Source organism: Bubalus bubalis, chromosome 21 (genome assembly GCF_019923935.1).
Source record: "Bubalus bubalis isolate 160015118507 breed Murrah chromosome 21, NDDB_SH_1, whole genome shotgun sequence".
NCBI classification, from domain to species: Eukaryota; Metazoa; Chordata; class Mammalia; order Artiodactyla; family Bovidae; genus Bubalus; species Bubalus bubalis.
This window is the reverse complement of record NC_059177.1, coordinates 54,598,844-54,616,746: the sequence shown is the minus strand read 5'-3', so window position 1 is coordinate 54,616,746 and position 17,903 is coordinate 54,598,844. Positions and strand designations below refer to the sequence as shown.

The 17,903-nt window shown below is 51.9% G+C and overlaps 1 protein-coding gene across 1 annotated transcript in view; it reads left to right on the top strand.

Moving 5' to 3' along the window:
* Positions 1 to 12,787: 12,787 nt before the first annotated feature.
* ATP2B2 (ATPase plasma membrane Ca2+ transporting 2) overlaps positions 12,788 to 17,903 on the top strand; it is a 376,005-nt gene continuing 370,889 nt past the window's right edge. The window contains exon 1 of the mRNA XM_025272341.3: positions 12,788 to 12,915. The gene's annotated coding sequence lies outside the window, so the exon portion shown is untranslated. The remainder of the gene's footprint in view (positions 12,916 to 17,903) is intronic.

The window sequence follows — 17,903 nt, the reverse complement described above, 5'->3', positions numbered from 1 at the left end:
TCTCATGAGGATTAAATGAATTGATAAAAGCCAACCACTTAAATCACTTAAAACCTGTTTTAAGTGGCACAATAAAAGAGCTACATAATCGCCATTTATCATTGTCATTGTTTTTATTATTGTCTCTCCTACTATGACATGTCATTTCTAGGCAGAATATCCTCATTCCTCCCCAACTGCACTCTCTGTGACATTTGTTTATTATGGGTTGGGGTCTCACAGGTCATGGAGTTTCAGAAACTCCATGTAGTAGAGATTATAGCTCTACTATGTATCAGGGGATTGCCTAGTGGCTCAGACAGTAAAGAGTCTGCCTGCAATGCAGGAGACCCAAGTTGGATCCCTGGGTCGGGAAAATACCCTGGAGAAGGAAATGGCAACTCACTCCAGTATTCTTGCCTGGGAAGTCCTGTGGACAGAGGATCCTGGTGGGCTACAGTCCATGGGGTTGCAAGGAGTCTGAGTGACTAACTCATTACTATGTTTCAAGCCTTTTGTGTTTACTTCTAACAACTATCCCTCAATATATGTCTTATTACCACCATTTTTCAGATTAGAAAACTGAGGCCCAGGCTCCCACGCTGGCCAGAGGCAGAGCCCGAATCGAACCAGGGCCAGAGCTCTCTTCACCTCCACTTCCACTGGCCGCTGCGATGCTCACACTGGTCTGTCCTCCTTGGGCCTTCTTTCTGATGGGCGTGCAGGTCTCACTTTGATGGCGTGCCCACCTTCTTCAGCAAGCAGCAACGGCTTTGGTGAGGTGCATGGATTTGATTTTCTGGATTGTCACTGCTCTCCGTCTTGTGAGGCTGGGAAGGCCAGGACCCTGTCCCCCGAGTGGTCAGCGCAGGTAGTGGTCACCATGGTAGCTGCAGCACTCCTCCCCAGGCCTCTGGAAAGTCCTCTTGGGGAAGCTGGCCCTTTGCCTTCTCCGTTCATCACCAGGCATTTTTTGAGACCCACTGTGTGCCAGGCCCTGAGATAAGTGGAGTAGCAGGTGCAGAGATCCTGCGGTGGGAGGGGGTTGGTGTCTTGAGGAACGGAATGGAGGCCAGCATGAGTGGAAGCTGGGGAAGCGGGAGATGAGCGTGGAGGGGTGGGTGGTGGCCAGAGCTTGGTGGCCCCCGGTGCCCTGTGGGGCATTTGAGGTTGTGTTCTAAAGGCGGACACCCTCGGTTGTTCTGAGGCTATGAGACCCAGTGTGAGCTTCTTGGTTGGTGCCACCCTCACTTGCTCCACCCACCAGGGCCCCTTCCTTCTTGTCCTCCCCACTCAAGCTAGAACTTCAGAGTCATCTTCAACTCTGCCTTCAGCCTTACCATCTGTTCACATCCCCTTCTAGAAGTTTCTCAAACCCATCCCCTCTTATCCAGCCCTGGGCCCCTGCTTTGGGTTAAGGTCAGGGTCAGTTTCCCTCCCCTCTGGATGACCTTGCTGTAGCCCTTCCCCTCCAACTATTTCCAACCTCTGTTGGCTTCCCTGGAATCCATCCTTTACAGACCCCCTCAAATTAAACTCAGGCTGTGTTTTTCCCCATCTGTGGAACCTTCCATGGCTTCCCAGTCTACTCTGTGCTGTCGAGTGAGGCAGCCCCTAGACACAGGTGGCCATTTAGATGTAGGTTAAAGTGTAATGTGAGATACAACGTAAAATGCACTTCCTCGGTCCTGTGAGCCACATCTCACGTGCTCAGGAGCCACACATGGCCACCATATTGGGACGTGTGGGTATAGAATGTTTCCTCACTGCCAAAAGCTCTGTCTGGACAGCGCTGGACTTTATGAGCTAAAATCCAAACTGGTTAGCCTGGTACTTAAGGCCTTAAGCAATCTCACCTCAGCTGGCCTGTCCCGGGCCGTTTCCCACCAGCCCTTCCCATGCACACAGCAGCAGCCACATCACATGACTGCAGTGTCCGTCACACGTGTGTTAGTGTCCTGTGTTCCCTTCTAGGGTTATACAAGCACATGCAAATATGCGTGTTGTCGGTGCAGATGCCTGCCTGCGTGTCTTTTTTCTTATTTCTCCTCTTATACAAAATGTAGAGTACTAAGGTCCCTTTTGGAACTTTGATGAAAATGTTATAAAGTTTAGATTATGGCGATGGTCGTATAACCCTTAAATATACTAAAAGCCGTTGAATCATCACCTTAAACAGATGAACCTTATGATAGGCAAATGGTATCTCAACAAATCCATTTTTTTTAGGACACTGCATTCACCGATACAGACTGTTTTGTAACTTGCTCTTCCCATTTCACAGTATAGCCTGGAGCTCTCTTCCCATCACTATTTGCAGAGCTTCCTCATTCTTGATGTAGCCACAGAGGATTGCGCTGTGTAAATGTTTCATGGTTGTTTACCATGGCTGCAGCTGACAGACACTTGGGATCATTCCAGTCCTCTGCTTCTCTGGACAATGCTATAGAAATAACATGTTCCCTGTGTGGGCTGGTAACTGTAGGGCAGATTCCTACAAGTGGATTGCTGGGTCAGAGGGTAGCTCTATTTGTCATTTTGACAGATATTGCAAGCCTCCGTCCAGAGAGTTGTACTGATTTTCACTCCCACTCCCAGTGCATGAGAGTACTTGCTTCCCCAAGCTTCGCCTACAATTGGCGTCAGGCTTTATCAGTGCAGTTTTAAATGGAATTTCTCTTATGAGTGTGGTTGAGCAGCTTTTCATATATTTAAGAGCCCTTTAGGTTTATGGGGGGTGGCACTGCCTATTCATGTCCTTTGCCCATTTCCTATTACATTCCTGGTCTTTTCCATCTTGATTTCTAGAAGTACTTTATATATTGTGGCAATTAACCCTCAGTCTATGACATAAGATACACTTTTTTCCTCCCCTATTTGTCATATGCCTCTTGTAATTTTATGTTTTTTCCTCACTTAGAAGTGTGAAAGATTTTTTTTAATCTTGTTAAAGGTTTTTTATCTTGTTAAATTCGACAGTCTTATCTTTTCTGACTTTTGAATTTTGGGTGATGGAAAGACCTTACCCATTTCTAAGTGTTAAAGGAGTTTGCCCAAGCTTGATATTGATAGTTTATGGGTTCATGTTTGGTTATTAAGTCAGGATTTCGATTTCCTGATCCATTTTGTGTATGGTATAGGGTATGGATCTAATCATATATTTTCCTAAATGATTGCCCATTCATCCCAATACCATTTATCAAGTCCATTTGAGCCTCAGTGATTTGAGATGTTTCCTTTTTACCAACTTCCTGTATGGATTTGAGCCTGTTTCTGGACTCTCTTCTGTTCCATTGGTATGCCTGCCTATCGGCCGTATTTGCCAGTATCACACTGGTTTAATGACTGAGGTTTCATGGTATGAATCCAACTTAAACCCATCTCCTCATGATGCTTTTCAAGATCCTTAAACAAATGGGACTTCCTTTCCCCTCTGCTCTTAATGCCCCGCATGCCTCTGACAGACTGCAAGCTCAGTAAAAACAGGGTCTTGCCCTGTATAACTGCTCACCCAGGGTGCTTGGGGTGGGGTCTGGCACGGGGCAGGCCGCTGATACCCGCATTCGTCCATCTCATCACAGAGGTTGCCTGTGAGCATACAGGGCTGTAGTTTCCTGGACGTCACCTTTTCCCTTGTTTGAAAATTGAGACACAATTCCCCTGCCTCCAGCCTTCTGGCATTTCTCCCAGACTCCTCCCAGATGTCTTGAGCCTTGGACCGGTGATTCTGCAGTGAACTTGGGTGTCTTTTCAGGGCTGGGTGCTCCTCTTTGGACCCCAGACACTCAAGAGCCCCCAGAGACTGGCCTCTCCTTTCGCCTTTTAGACTTCAGCCCATGGACCCAGCCCTCCTGTATGGGGGGTGTTCCCTCCCTTTGTGCAGAACATGGGATGGGAGGCCTGTTATTCTTTCTTCTGTCAACGTGACAAGGAGGGCACTTTGCCCTGCCTTTGGAGTCCACCCTGCACTGAAGACTGTGCAATGGAAAAAAGTGGGCTGGTTTATGGCTCTTCTTAACCATCAGGCCGCTGTAAGAGCTGTGCAGCATTTGGCAAACATTTTGGAGCCTGTTCCCCATTCAGCCCCTGAGCCCAGTGCCAGGGGACGTCAATGGCTCCCAGCTGCCGTGGGAGAGCTGAGTTTCCAGGCGGGAGCCTGCGTGGACAGGGAGGACACCAACAGCACGGCGCTCCGTGTGGCGGGCTGTGCCCCAGGGCCTTTCCGGTCCACACGTCCCTTTCCTGATGCAGAGGTTAGCACCGTGCAGCGTTTCCTCCAGTGGGCTTCCCTGGAAGCTGTCTGGCGCACCTCACCCCTACATTTCACCCTTGACAACACTGAAACCCCAAGGAAGTGACGGCACCCCAGGTCCCCGGGAAGTCAGACTCTGGGCTGAGAACTGGAGCCTGAGCCTATTTCTCTGATCTTCCACCAGCCTCCCAGTCTTCTCTCTCACCCTGCGTCCCAGCCAAACCATTTATGGGAGGCACCATAAACCTCCCAAACATGTCTTAATTCCCTGTATTTCCCCCGCACACAGGATTCAAGCCAGTGTCATCTCTCACTTGATGTTTCAGTGCCTCTGCACTGCTCCCCGCTCTGATCCTCGGGGAAACCAATGAGATCCTATAAAAATGCCGTATTTGATCAGGGCAACTTCTTGCTTAAGAACTCTCAAAGGCTTCCTATTGTTTTTCAAAAAATTCCTTAAACTTTTTATTTTGAAATAATTGTAGATTTGCATGCAATTGCAATAAATAGGAGACATCCTGTGTAGCTTTCGAAACCCAGTTTACCCCCACGGCACTATCTTGAATCACTGTTCCTTGATGCTTTTAACATGAAGATGGAGATCATTATCCTAGTTAAGCTCTGGAGTCAGAGAGATGTGGATTCAAGTTCTGGCCTTGACCAGCTATTTTGCCTCTCTGAGACTCAGGGTTTTGGGAGTATAAAATTTGTAATAAAGCTCAAAGAGTTGCTTGAGGTTTAATGAGATAATATACACAAAGAGCTTAAAACAGAGGCTGACATATCGACTGGCATTTGATAAATGGTAGAATGGCCTGGAACGGTCTGTCCTCTACTTCCCTCTTCCTGTCCATGATCCCTCTTGCTCTGTCTGCTCAGATTTACCTCCTTTCTTATTCCTCCTCTTGTCCTTTTCCTACCCCACCCCAGGACCTCTCACATGCTGTTCACATCCTGCTCTCACTCTGCTGTGTGTGTTGTATTCTCCCTTACAGGTACTGATTTTAGCATATAAACATCTAACGATACTTACTATTATTTGTTGTTATTCTCCTCCACTAGACCATGAGTCCACGAAAGTCACCATAATGTTTGCTTTGCTCACCACGGGATCCCCAGCACCCCACAGAGGGTCAGGCCTTGAGGAGGAACCAATACATACATCTCTCATCTGAGTCAATGAGCAAATGGCATGGGTGGGTGGGAAGAGAAGGTGATGGTGGCGATGGTGGCAGAGATTTTATTGTCATTGTTTTAGTTGCTAAGTCGTGTCCAATTCTTTTGCAACCCTGTGGACTGTAGCCCACCAGGTTCCTCTGTCCATGGGATTTCCCAACCAAGAATACTGGAGTGTGTTGGCATTTCCTTCTCCAGGAGATCTTCCCAACGCAGGGATCGAACCCGGGTCTCCTGCATTGGCAGGTGGATTCTTTACCACTGAGCCACCAGGAAGCCCGGAGATTTTATTAGCAAACATTTATTGAATGATTATTGTACATCTTGCAATGTGCTCAATACGGTGTGAATTCTCTCGTTTAATTTACTTACATTTAAAATAATGCCCATCATTCTCTATCCAGCTTTAGTTTTTTCTTTGGTTATTTATCACTGCCTGATATTATGTATTTATTTAGTATCTGATTTCCTCAATAAGGTAAACATCACAAGCTCAGAAATTTAGTTTTGTTCCCTGCTGTGTCCCTAGAGCTCGAACACTGCCTGGTAAGGTAAGCGTTCAGTGAATATTTGTGAAATGAATGAATGCTCATGTGAAATGTATGAGGCAGTCACGATTATCACCCCATCCTCATTTTAAGCATGAGGAGATGGATGCTTGGAGAAGTTAAATACCTGGTCCAGGTGAAGGCCGGAGCTGGTCCTCTGACTGCAAAGCCCCTGTGATGTTACAGCCCATCAAGTTACACTGTGATGCTTTCCAACTTTGGGTTCTCCCCAACGGATCCTGAGACCAAGACTCAAGCTTGCGTAGCTCACTTGGGAGGTGACTCCAGGAAGCCAGGTGGGGCTAGGGAGGGGAGACAGGGAAGGGCTGAGAAGGAGGCCAGCAAAGCGTCCTCATCAAACCATTCACCCTGGGGACCAGCAGAGCTGACTCCCACTGAGGTGGCCTGGGAGCTGGTGGAGACCAACAGGCTCAGAGTTATCCTGCCTGCCGTGTGTGGGGGCCGCAGAGCTCACAGCCCAGCTCCCGTCAGCAGCTAGTGAAGGCTGCTCCTGGGCGGGGTGGGGTGGGGGATGGCCCTCCAGCCTGTCTGCCTTGCCCCGCGTGTAGGCTGGCGCTCCCATGGTCAGGCAGACATTCTCAGCAAGGACTTTGCATTTGCCAGGGGGACGCAGTGGGGCACTACCAGCACCTTTTTCGGATGCCACTCAGACTCTCACCCACAAAAGGTTGCTGTGTTTTCTCCCAAGCTGACATTTAAAGACCACATATTTATAGGAGAGAAGGCCTTCCTCCTCCCTCCCCCGGGCTTGGCAGCTCTTCTCACCCACACCCTCTTGCTCTCATTTCCTGGGGCCCTGCTAGCCTTCCAGGTCTGGTGTGGATCCCTGTCCTAGGTCCAGGCTGGAGGAAACCCCAGAGATTACTTGCTGCACCTTCTGACTCTGTGAGGGCATTCCTCTGTAGGAGGGTCATCCCTGGCAGGACTGCAGTCAGATTCCTGGGGGCCCTATCCTGCCCTCCCAAATCCTGTTGACGAATCTGGTCTCTCTGCTCAGTCACCATCCATAGCTGTGGCCTGAGAACCCTCCTCTCACTCCCCAGCTTGTGCTGCAGTTCCTGCCCTGACCGGGGTTTCCTGCCTCCAACTGCATTAACTTTCCCAGCAGCCACGCTGGCATTTATTACGCCTACAGTCAAGACCCTGATGCTGGGAAAGATTGAAGACAGGAGGAGAAGGGCACGACAGAGGGTGAGATGGTTGGATAGCATCACCGACTCAAGAGACATGAGTTTGAGCAAGCTCCGGGAGATGGTGAAGGACAGGGGAGCCTCGCGTGCTACAGTGCATGGGGTGGCAAAGAGTCGGTTACGACTGAGTGACTCAACAACAATAACACGGGGGAATAGACTTGTCCCTCCTGGCCAGGCTGGTCCACGGTCAGCCCAAGAGTCATTCTCTTTCACAGAGAGATGGAGTTGAACACGTTTCCCTTATTTCTATCTTCCTTGTTCTGTCTCACTCTGTGGCTCCCTTCTCTTACTGTGGAACCAGCTCCCATTGTCTGATTTTGCTTTGCTGAGCATTTGGGTTTGGGTCTGTCTCGTTTCCTTGATCCCCTCCCATCCCACCAGCCCCTCTTGAGGAAAAGGATTCGTACACATTCATCTCTGAATCCTGCACGTCGTGCAAGGACACGGCACACACATCAGATAAACAGAGGGATGAGTGCTCAGGTGGAGCCAGTGACTGCTCAGTCATCATCCCTCCTGCCTCGCTGCCCATTCGCACTTAACACACCCATGCTTCACCCACCTCAGACCTCTAACCCCCACATTCTCATGCCCCGTCTCTCTCTCTCGTCTCTCTCTCTCTGACATGAGCCCTTGACATGCTGCTCCCTTGTCCCCTTGGAAAAATCCTTCTGCGGATGGAGAAGAGGCCCATGATCTGGCTCTTCCTTCTTCGAGATCAGTGCCTTCACTTCCTCAACTGCAAAATGGGAATAAAAAAGGTTCTGAGGTCTGGTTCCCCAGAAGCAGAGCCTGGGATAGGCATGCTCGTGCATGGAATTTACTAAGTGCTCCCGGAATAACCTGCCCGGAAAGGATGAGGGCAGGGCAGGGAAGGGAAAGGCGCTTGCAAACGTGGGTTCAGGGTTCAGGACAAGTGCACCCTCAGCCTCAGCCCTTGGGGAGTCCTGGGGGGTGACTTGCACCATATAGCCTGTTGCTACCTAGTGGTTCCCATTGGCCAAGGACCATATCCTCCAGAGAGGGGCACAGGTGTGAGAAGCCAGCCCCCAGAGAGCCAGGGGCTGGGCATACCTGCCAGGTGGAGGGCAGGGTGGCACGCCGGCAGCACTTGCTAACAAATACCTGCCTGCTAGACTCGTTGGGAGGATGAAATCAGGCTATTCAAAATTCTAAGAACAGTAATAGACACTTTTAATAGAGTTCAGCGACTGTTTCTGTCATTGGTCCTCTTGCCTCAAAACCCAGTAAAATTCCACCTCCGAAGTCTTCCTCACTGGCTGTCTTGAGAATTAATCATCTCTTCCCCTGCTGCCTCAGCACGGGGTGTTTTTTTTTCTCATTTAGGTTTTAAAACGGCACAAATAAAACATGGGAGATCGTTAGTGTAAAAGATTCTGGCAGAGCCTGAAACATACAGGGGATACACAGAATGTTTTCTCTGCCCTCCAGTCTTCCCCAGAGAAACTCCCCTTGGTGGCACGTTGTGTTTCAAGTGTTATCGATCAACCTGCCCTGTATTTGGGGAGTTGGGTTTTCCCAGCTGCATTTAGAGACCCTTAATGGGAGGGAGCCGGCTTGCCATTTCCTCTCCCCTGCTCAATAAACAGTTTGCTTAGCCCAGAGTTGCTGCTGGAGCTTCTAGAGGACAGGATGGGGGTGGGGCAGGAGGTTTTCAGCCTTCTCTCCTTGGAGATTCCAACCCTGACCTGAGTCAGTCCAGCAATCTCCTTAGAGATTCCGGAGCAGATTCTCCAGGTAGATGAGATAAAAATTTGTCCTAGAGGATGCAGTTTTTGAAAGGTGGCTTCTGTCAGTGAGGCCCTTGCTCACTGATTTATTCCGACCTCCCCTGGACTATCATTTGGTGTGAGCGTGCGTTGAATGACTTCTACTGTGACTAAAAATAGTAAGACACGGTCATTGTGAGGGACTGGGAAATAAAAATCGGCTTTAATCTCCTCCCAGCAAAATCACTTTTGAGGGACATTCATGTGGTCCCCGGATCATGCAGTCTTAGTCACTTTTGCTCTCCGCCACTTCTGGCCCCTGCCTCACAACAGACCCCCGGGGGACCCATGCTTCTTTCTCTTCTTGTTGCGAACTCAGAGGTGACATGCCCACCCCTTCTCCAAGCGTCGGTCACCTCCCGGTCTCTTTGTCTCTTCTTCCCGTCCAGTAGAGAGAGGGAAGTGGTCGTTTCCCACCTTATTTTGCGGTCGGTTCCATCACACAAGAAGTCTTCAAGTTGCAGGAAGGGCCCTATTTTTAGTGGAGTGGGACTTCTGGGCGTCCAGATTGCCAAAGCTCACTCGCTACCAGATGCTCTTCTGTGTTGTCACTGGAAGCCCATGTCCTCACTTGTCACATGCTTGTCACCTCACGTAAACTTTGCCACAGCGGAGCAATTCCACCCCGCCCCCCCCATTCTCAGATGAGGAAACTGAGGCTCAGCGAGCAGAGGGGGGTTGTCTAGGATCCCATGTGCCCCCCTGACCCCCTCGCCATCCTGTCCTCTCCACTCCCATGACCCTGTGTGCCTCTTAGGTGGACATGAGCGTATTCTGTGGGAGAGAGAAGGGGCCTATGTGTGCCTGTGTGTAAACAGATAACATTGATCTTTCTCCTGCTAATCCAGAGGTCAGAAGCTGCCAGCCTGCTGGCCAAAAAACCTACCACAGCTATATTGTGTTTGCCCTTCACAGGGTTTTAAATTTTAAAAAAAAACTGTTGATGACATTTACAGATAAAGAGTATGAGTCTAAAAATCCAGATGTCCAGCTTCTCTTGAAAAAAAAAAAAAAAGAAGAAAAGTGGCAGTTTAGACTCACATCCCGGCTTGGCCACGGTCAGGTGGAGCTGAGTGGTGGCTGTATCCATTTGACTGGGCAGATTGCCCGAGTCCCCACCACTCCTTATTACCTCCCCCAGTTGAGCCACTGTCAGCTCCTATTTGTCACCCCGCATGAACACTGTTGCTTTTTCTTATTGGGAGATTCCAGAGGAGAGAGCTGTAAGTCCTAACCGGCCCACCTCACTCAGTACTGCTGGTCCTTACGGGCATTCTCAGGCTTCCCTGGTAACTTAGCTGGTAAAGAATCTGTCTGCAATGCAGGAGACCCCGGGTCGATTCTTGGATCGGGAAGGTCCCCTGGAGAAGGGATATGCTACCCATGCCAGTGTTCTTGCCTGGAGAATCCCCCTGGGCAGAGGAGCCTGGCAGGCTACAGTCCATGGGGTCGCAAAGAGTCGGACATGACTGAGCGACTAAGCACAGCACAGCACATAGGCATTCTCTTCCCTGTCCTTCAAATCCCTACCAAGTCATCTTTGTAAATCCCAGGGCCTTAGCACACAATAGGTGTGAAGAATAACAATAGCTACTGTTTTTTGGGGGGGTGTGTTTACCTTGGAGAAGGCTATGGAATTTATCACCCTTTAAATAAACATAAAGGTAGGAAGGACTTCCCAGGTTAGTACTAGTTACGAACTAGTGGTAAAGAACCCGCCTGCCAATGCAGGAGACATGGGTTCAATCCCTTGGTCTGGAAGATCCTCTGGAGGAGGAAATGGCAACCCACTCCAGTATTCTTGCCTGGAGAATCCCATGGACGGAGGAGCCTGGCAGGCTACAGTACTTAGGGTCACAAAGAGTCAGATATGACCTAGCAACGTAGCCCACACACAAATAAACTAACAGGCTCAGAAAGGTCGAGGGCATGTTCAAGGTCATCCAACTGATGACTTTTGTCATCAGGACTTTTGTGGTGGCCCTTACTTTTGCACTGAGTTGCCTCACCTTTTGCAGCTTTTCATACCTATCCCTTTTGCCTTTCAACTTAACTGCTGGTTTCTGAAGGTTTCATAAAAGAAATAGTAACTGAAGCTGAGCCTTGACACTATGACTGGACAGGAATTGACTGACAGAGGGAGAAGGGCATTTGCATCCAAGGAGCAGAACACTGAGAGAGATGTAGTATAGGGCTAAATATACATCACGAGGGGGTGCTGGGAATCAAGGTGGGAACGAAGTAGAAAGGGCACTTGGGGCCAAAGCAGGAAACCTGGAATGGCAGTCTGAAGCTATGGAACTTCTAAGGGCACTAGGGAGCTATGGAAGGTTTTAGAGCAGGAGCAGCCGTGAACCATGTCTGGCGTCATGAAACCTATGTGACAGCTGGATGCAGGCAGACAGGAGGCACTGTGAGAATCCAGAAGAGAGGTGTTGGGGCCCTTCAACAGGTTCCAGGGGGAACTGTGGAGGCCTGTTCAGTGAGGACTTGGAGATGGGAGAGCCTGGAGCTGGTCACCTGGAGGCCCGCGGTGCCGTTCACTGGGATGGGGAAGGTGGGGTGTCTGTGCGGAGATGTCCTCCGGGCACCCATGGGAGAGGGCAGGCCTGCAGCAGGAGATGCAGTGACGCCTGCCAAGCTAAGTTGGAGCAGTGAGAACGGAGCGCTCTGAGCCAAGAGCCTGGAGACACCTCCTCTCACACCTGCCGGATTTCCTTTTGCTGATGGCCTCCCCGGCCCCCTCTCTCCCCTCTACGCCTAAGCCCCCGAGAGTGTATATCCTCCGTCCCATCCTAGGGCTGCAAAGCACAGGCCATTGTGCATTTGGCCCATACAAAGGGTAGCAAGATCCTAGCTATTCCTAGGAAGCAGGCTTTCCAGATACCCAGAGCCCAGGGTCTCCCCAGGCCCTAGCTCCTGTTTCAACAGACCAAAGCCTGGGGGCTGGTGGGTGGTTACCAGGGTCCAGGCCCTCCCTGCCCCCGCCCCAAGGGGGCCCCTCTTCTTCTCTTTTCCTGTGAGCAGAGCAGTGCATTTGGCTTTTTATAAAGCCGATAAATAAATAAGCAAGCGGGCATGATTAATTGATGGCATGGAGCAGACCCAGGCGCTGGGAGTCAGGTGGCCCAGCTTCCTGGTGGAGCTAGGCTTTTCAGCGACCTGGGGCCTGTGCCAAGGAGGGGAAGCCTGCTTTGGGGAAGTGCTTTGGTGTGTGCCTGGGCGTCCACCTTTCTCCTCCTCTGTGCCCGCCTAATCTAGGCCCTAGACCGAGCCAGGGCTGGAGGCTGGGGGCCAACAGGTGCCCCTGCCCTACCCCCATCTCTTCTCCCAGTCTGAGTGCCCTCAGGCTCAACACCCCAGGATTGCTCCAGCCAGCCCTCTCCCTCAAAGCTAGGTCTCCCCGTATACCCCGACCACACCTTAGTAATCCCACACTGCATGACCCCAGCCTTGGGTTCCTGTGTGTTGGGAATGGGATTGGGGTACCCTGACCCAGGGGAAAGGGTTCCTCCAAGGGTCAGGCTGATGGGCGGGGGCGGTAAGGAGCTGGTGCTGATGGAAGTACCTGAAGACCAAGCCCGGGGAGAGGCCGGACACCCGCTCCCTGGGCCCCCCAGCGCGCGCGGTGGGGCGCGGGCTGGACCGCGAGCTCCGGGTCCCGCAGGGCGCTCTCCGTGCGGAGTTTGGGGAGGGCCGAGGGGGAGCGCGTGGGGGAGGAGGGAGCGGGAGGGGAGGGAGAGAGGGAGAGAGGCGGGCAGAGCGCAGTGCAGCGGCGGCAGAGGCGACGGCGGCGGCGGCGGGAGGGAGGCGGGCGGGCGGCGGCGGGGCGGCGGGGCGAGGCGAGCGCGGGGCAGTGGCGGCAGAGGAGCCGCAGCCGCAGCGGGGCCGGGCCGGGCCGGGCGCGCACCAGCGGCAGCGGCAGCGGCAGCATCTCGCTCGCGGAGCCGGCGCAGGTGAGGCAGGGGCGGCGGGGCCCGGGGCTCTGGGCCTCCTCCCCTCTCCTTCGGTCTCTCTCTTCCTCCCGGCTGGCTTCCCTTCCTCGGGCGCTCGTCCCCGGGAACCGCTGCCCGGCCAGAGCCCGAGCCGGAGCGCGTCCCGGGTCCACTCGCCCCGCGGAGGCAGGCGCCTTGTCAGCGGTGACCTTGAGCGGGCAGCCGGCGCGGGCGGGGCTGGCCGGGGTGGGCGCCTGCGGACCCGGCGCCTGCAGGCGCGGGGAGGGGGCGCGCCGTCCGCCTGCCGCGCGCAAACTTTCCGGGGATCCGAACAGCCCCGGGACTGGGGCCGGGGTCGTCCAAGGCGTTAGAACCCCCCGATTTCTTCCTTCCCAGCTGTCTCTGACTTCTCTGCCTGGCTTCTCCCCAGTATTGCGGGGTCCCCCCTTTCTCCAGGTCCGGGTATCTGCAGGCTAGGGACAGGAGCGGAGCTGTGGACGTTGACCCGGGGCTGGGGGCTTCTCTCCTCCGCGAAGGCGCTTTCGGAGCTTCCAAGAGCCGAAGCGCCGCGGGACCCTCTGCCAGGTGCTCTCTGCACCTCTGGCCTTGCTCTTCCCTGGCGCCCCTCACTCTGCCCGCAGCCCTTGCCCAAGCTCCAGAAGTCCCCCACCTGGTGACACAAGGGCTCCAAAGCCCCACACTCTCGTCAGGCTCTCAGATCTGCAGCTTGATTTTTCAGTCCAGCGTCAAAGGGTCCTTGAGAAAGAGGATTTAAGCAGGTACCCCACCTAGGGCCCCAAAGTGGATCAATATGTTTCCACACACCTGGACTCACCCAGGGCATGGTCATCCTGAAGCCCTGTGGTCTCAGGAGGAGACTCTGTCCTGGCCATCGGGTGTGTGTCTTAGCATCCTAGAACGTTATTCTTGATGATGGGAGGTGAGCCCCAGAGAGGGCGATCCAACCTCAAGGTCACACAGCCAACCTGTAAAAGGAGCAAGAACTGGGCTTTTTTTTTTTTTTTTCCAAAACGGGTTGAGAGGGAAGGAGAGTACTCCTGTTTGGTTCCTACTCCTGGGGAATTTGGGCTCTGTCTCTTACTAGCTGTGTGACCTCTGACAAGTCAATTCCCCTCTGACTCTCTTTCCCCATGTGTAAAATGGGGGTAGCTACCTCCCAGGGCTGTTCCGATGGCTGTGTTAATGTTCTTAAAGTTCTTACCACCCTGCCTAGTGCATGGTCTGTGTCCAAAAATTTTTTGGCTACCAACATGTGAAATTTCCTTTCCGGGCTCAGAAGGGAAGAAACGGTTCCCGTCCTCTCCAGTCTGCTCTGGCATCTAGATTTCGGTGGGTTCTCCCTTGTGGCTCTGTGGGCTGCTAGGGGGCAGCACCTGCCAGAACCCTGAACCCTTGTGCCCTGTGTGGAATGTTTGGTGGTGGCAAGAGTCCCGGACCCTCAAGAGCCCTCTGGACCTACTGGTCCGGCTACTGCAGGCTGTGGTTTCTTGCTTCTTCCATGGCGAGAACAGTCGCTAATTCTTAGCTGGGAGATGATGATGGGGGTGCCCTGCTGTAGTCCCAGGAGGATCACCCCCCTCCCTCCACAGTCTTATGGGCGAACATCAGCCTCACCTTCTCCATCTGACCCACTGTTCTCTCTACCTCTGTGCGATGTCATTCCTCCCCTCAGAAGTACTATTGGCAGCAGAGGAGACGAGGCAGGAGGAACTCATTCATTCATTCCCTTGCCTAGCCTTGAGTCATGCCTTCTCTGGGTCAAGGGGTGCTTGGAAGCACCGAGAAATATCAGCCATATGTTGCAGTTATGAAGCCCCGGCCAGGTGCTAGGCACGTCCTGCTCCCTGGAGACACATTCATTCATTTGACACATTTTTATTAAATACCTAATATGTGCTAAGCACTATTTGGTGTGCCAGGGAGACACTGGTAAATAAAACAGACCTGGTCCCAATTGTCTAGGGTGACCATGTGATTTGCCGTCCAAGCCGAGATAATTTTGAGAATGAGAGAGGGCATTATTAATGATAACACCAGAACTGCGGACATAAATAGGGACTGTCCAGCCAAACCGGGTTGCATGGCCATCCTGTGACCTCGTATTTATACACCAGTGTTCATGGAGAACTGTTAATTTTTTTTTGAGCTTGCTTTTTGCCAGGCTCTGTTAAGCCCTTTCGAGTTATCTGATTTAATCCTCCCGGGGCTGTGAAGCTGCTGTTACCATCTGCATGCAGCTGGTTAGTGGTGGGGCTGGGACCCCTTCTGCTACTTAACTGCTGAGTCGCAGTGTCTCCCCAGAGATGGACAAGACCCAGGGCCCACGGGCACTCTCACTCTATCAAAGAAGCTCACAGGTGACTGTTAGGAACACAGATGCTGTAATAGATGTGCCGCAGGGGCAGACGGAGGCACAGATTTTGCCTGAAAGAGTCTGAGGGAGCTTTCTGAAGGACAGAAACTTTCATCTGGAGCTTGAAACCTGAATTAGGATTTTGATGGACTGTTCGGTTGGGGGCAGGGCATTCCAGGCCCAGGTAACTAACTGAGGCTTTGAGGTGTGGGGTATGTGAACTGTTTGGTGCTGCTGCTGCTAAGTCACTTCAGTCGTGTTCGACTCTGTGCGACCCCATAGACAGCAGCCCACCAGGCTCCCCCATCCCTGGCGCTACCATCCCCCAAATAGGTCTGGATCTAACTGTGACAGGACAAGAGTTAGGTCTGAAACAGCAGAGCCAGCGAAGATTGCGTCCAAAGCTGGTGTGCTGTGGCATTTTACAAGGATGCTCTGAAGATGTGACTATTCTGGAGGCAGGTGGTAGAGAGAGAATTGGTTGTGCTGGTTTTCCCTTTGACAGGAATTTTCTGTAACCCAGTCTATACTATGGATTGCCTGCAAGGTCAGGGAAATCATCTTGTTATGTAGAACCACTGCAGAAGAATCTTACCAGCGTCTATCGCAGCAGAAAGGTTTCACCGGGCAAAGTGATTGCCGGCAAGAGGAATATTAACCTACTTAAGGGACACGGTGTGTAGTAGCATCATTTGCAAATAAGGAATGTGCTCATTATAAGTTAAATCTTTTCTGTGTGCTCAGTCACATCCAGAATAGCAGAACTTCCTCCTCTCACTCCTCCTTTCCATGTCACCTCTGCCACCATAGAAATCTGCAAGTCATAAAATTGAATTTCTTTAGTAATATAGAAAATTATAATAAAGTCTTATTTCTCAGACTTTTCACTAATTCGGACTGGCCTCCTTTCCTCTCCCTGCCAAGGAAGTGGAATTATTAGCTCTATGCTATCTAAAACTTTGAATCCATTAGCAGAGAACAGTACCAGAAAAGGGGGTCAACTGTTGGGGCCTTGAATTTGGAAAATCAGGCTAGGAAGATTTGGGAAGCAGGAGAGCTTGATGGATAGCAGGGAAGGGGAAGGAGCAGGGCCAGCTGGGTGTGTGACCTATGTAATGACACAGGATTCTGTGGTGAGAGGGGCCCCACAACTTGATTCAATACTCTGTGGTCACATATTGAAATCCTTAATCACTTTGAACAGGGAAGCCCACATTTTCACTTTGCACTGCTGCTGCTGCTGCTCCTGCGTCTTCAGTCCTGTCCGACTCTGTGCGACCCCACAGATGGCAGCCCACAGGCTCCACCGTCCCTGGGACTCCCCAGGCAAGAATACTGGCACTTTGCACTACACCCTCCAAATTATGTAGCCCGTCCTGGGAGGCAGAGAGGAAGAGAGAAAGGGTGGGGGTGGAGGTGGGGGTCGGGAAGACAGCGGGGGCAGGGGGGAAAGATAGAGATGAGGAGAGAGAAAAGCAAGTAACATTTCTAGAGCCTCTGCCATGTGCCAGATGCTATGTGAGGCCACTTACCTTGTTTCCCTACTTTCGTCTTCCTGACAATCCTATGAGGTGGGTGATGTCGTCCCTGTTTGAAAATGTAGATTTTATGTGACTCAGGTTTGGTAGGGGCTTCCCTGGTGGCTCGGTGGTAAAGAATCTGCCTGGCAGTGCAGGAGACATGGATTTGATCCCTGGGTCGGGAAGATCCCCTGGAAAAAGAAATGGCAATGCACTCCAGTATTCTTGCCAGGGAAATCCCATGGACAGAGGAGCCTGGCAGGCTACAGTCCATGGGGTCACAAAGAGTCGGAGACGACTGAGTGAGCGAGCAAGACCGTTCTAGAGGCTAGCAGTCTGAGATCAAGGGGCCGGCAGGGCCACGCACCTTCTGAAACCTGTAGGGAAGCTTTTGATGGTTTCCAGCAATGTCCGCTGCTCGTAAGCCTGTAACTATGTGACTGCTGTCTCTGCGGTGTCTTCACACGGCTGGCCCCCCACTCTGCCGCGTCTCATTTTCACATCTCTCTGTCCTTATAAGGACAACAGTCATATTAGAATGGAGCCCACCCTCACTGAGAATGACCTCATCTAAACTTGATCACATCTGCAAAGACCCCGTTTCCAAATAAGGTCACATTCACAGGTGCAGGGTTAGGGCTCCACTGTATCTTCAGGGAGGACACAGGCTCATGCACAGCCACAGTGAACCCGACTGTGTGAATGTGAATGATCTGGGCCGAGAATGAACTCCTCTCCGCCCCAAGGTTAATACCAGCTCTGAAGAATCGAACGTTCTTGAGAAGGAGCAAATGACAACTGTTCGGTCCACACCGAGAGAGAAAAATCAATCCCCGCTGAGGGAGAAAAGAGTCCCAAGCGTACACAGAGGCATCTCCACCCGAGCTTTCCTGCTTGCCCCACCGTCCTGACGCCATCACTTTCGTGTCCCTGGCTTCCTGGGGGATTGAGCTGCTTCAGCCCCCTGTTTCCTCATCTGTGAGACAGGATACCAGCAGCGCCTGCCTCATGGGTGCTTTCCTGAGAATGAGAGGAATTAAGACGCGTGATTCTTAAACAGTGCCTGGCACACAGTTGCTACCGTTACCATCCTCATCATCTTTTAACTTAGGTAA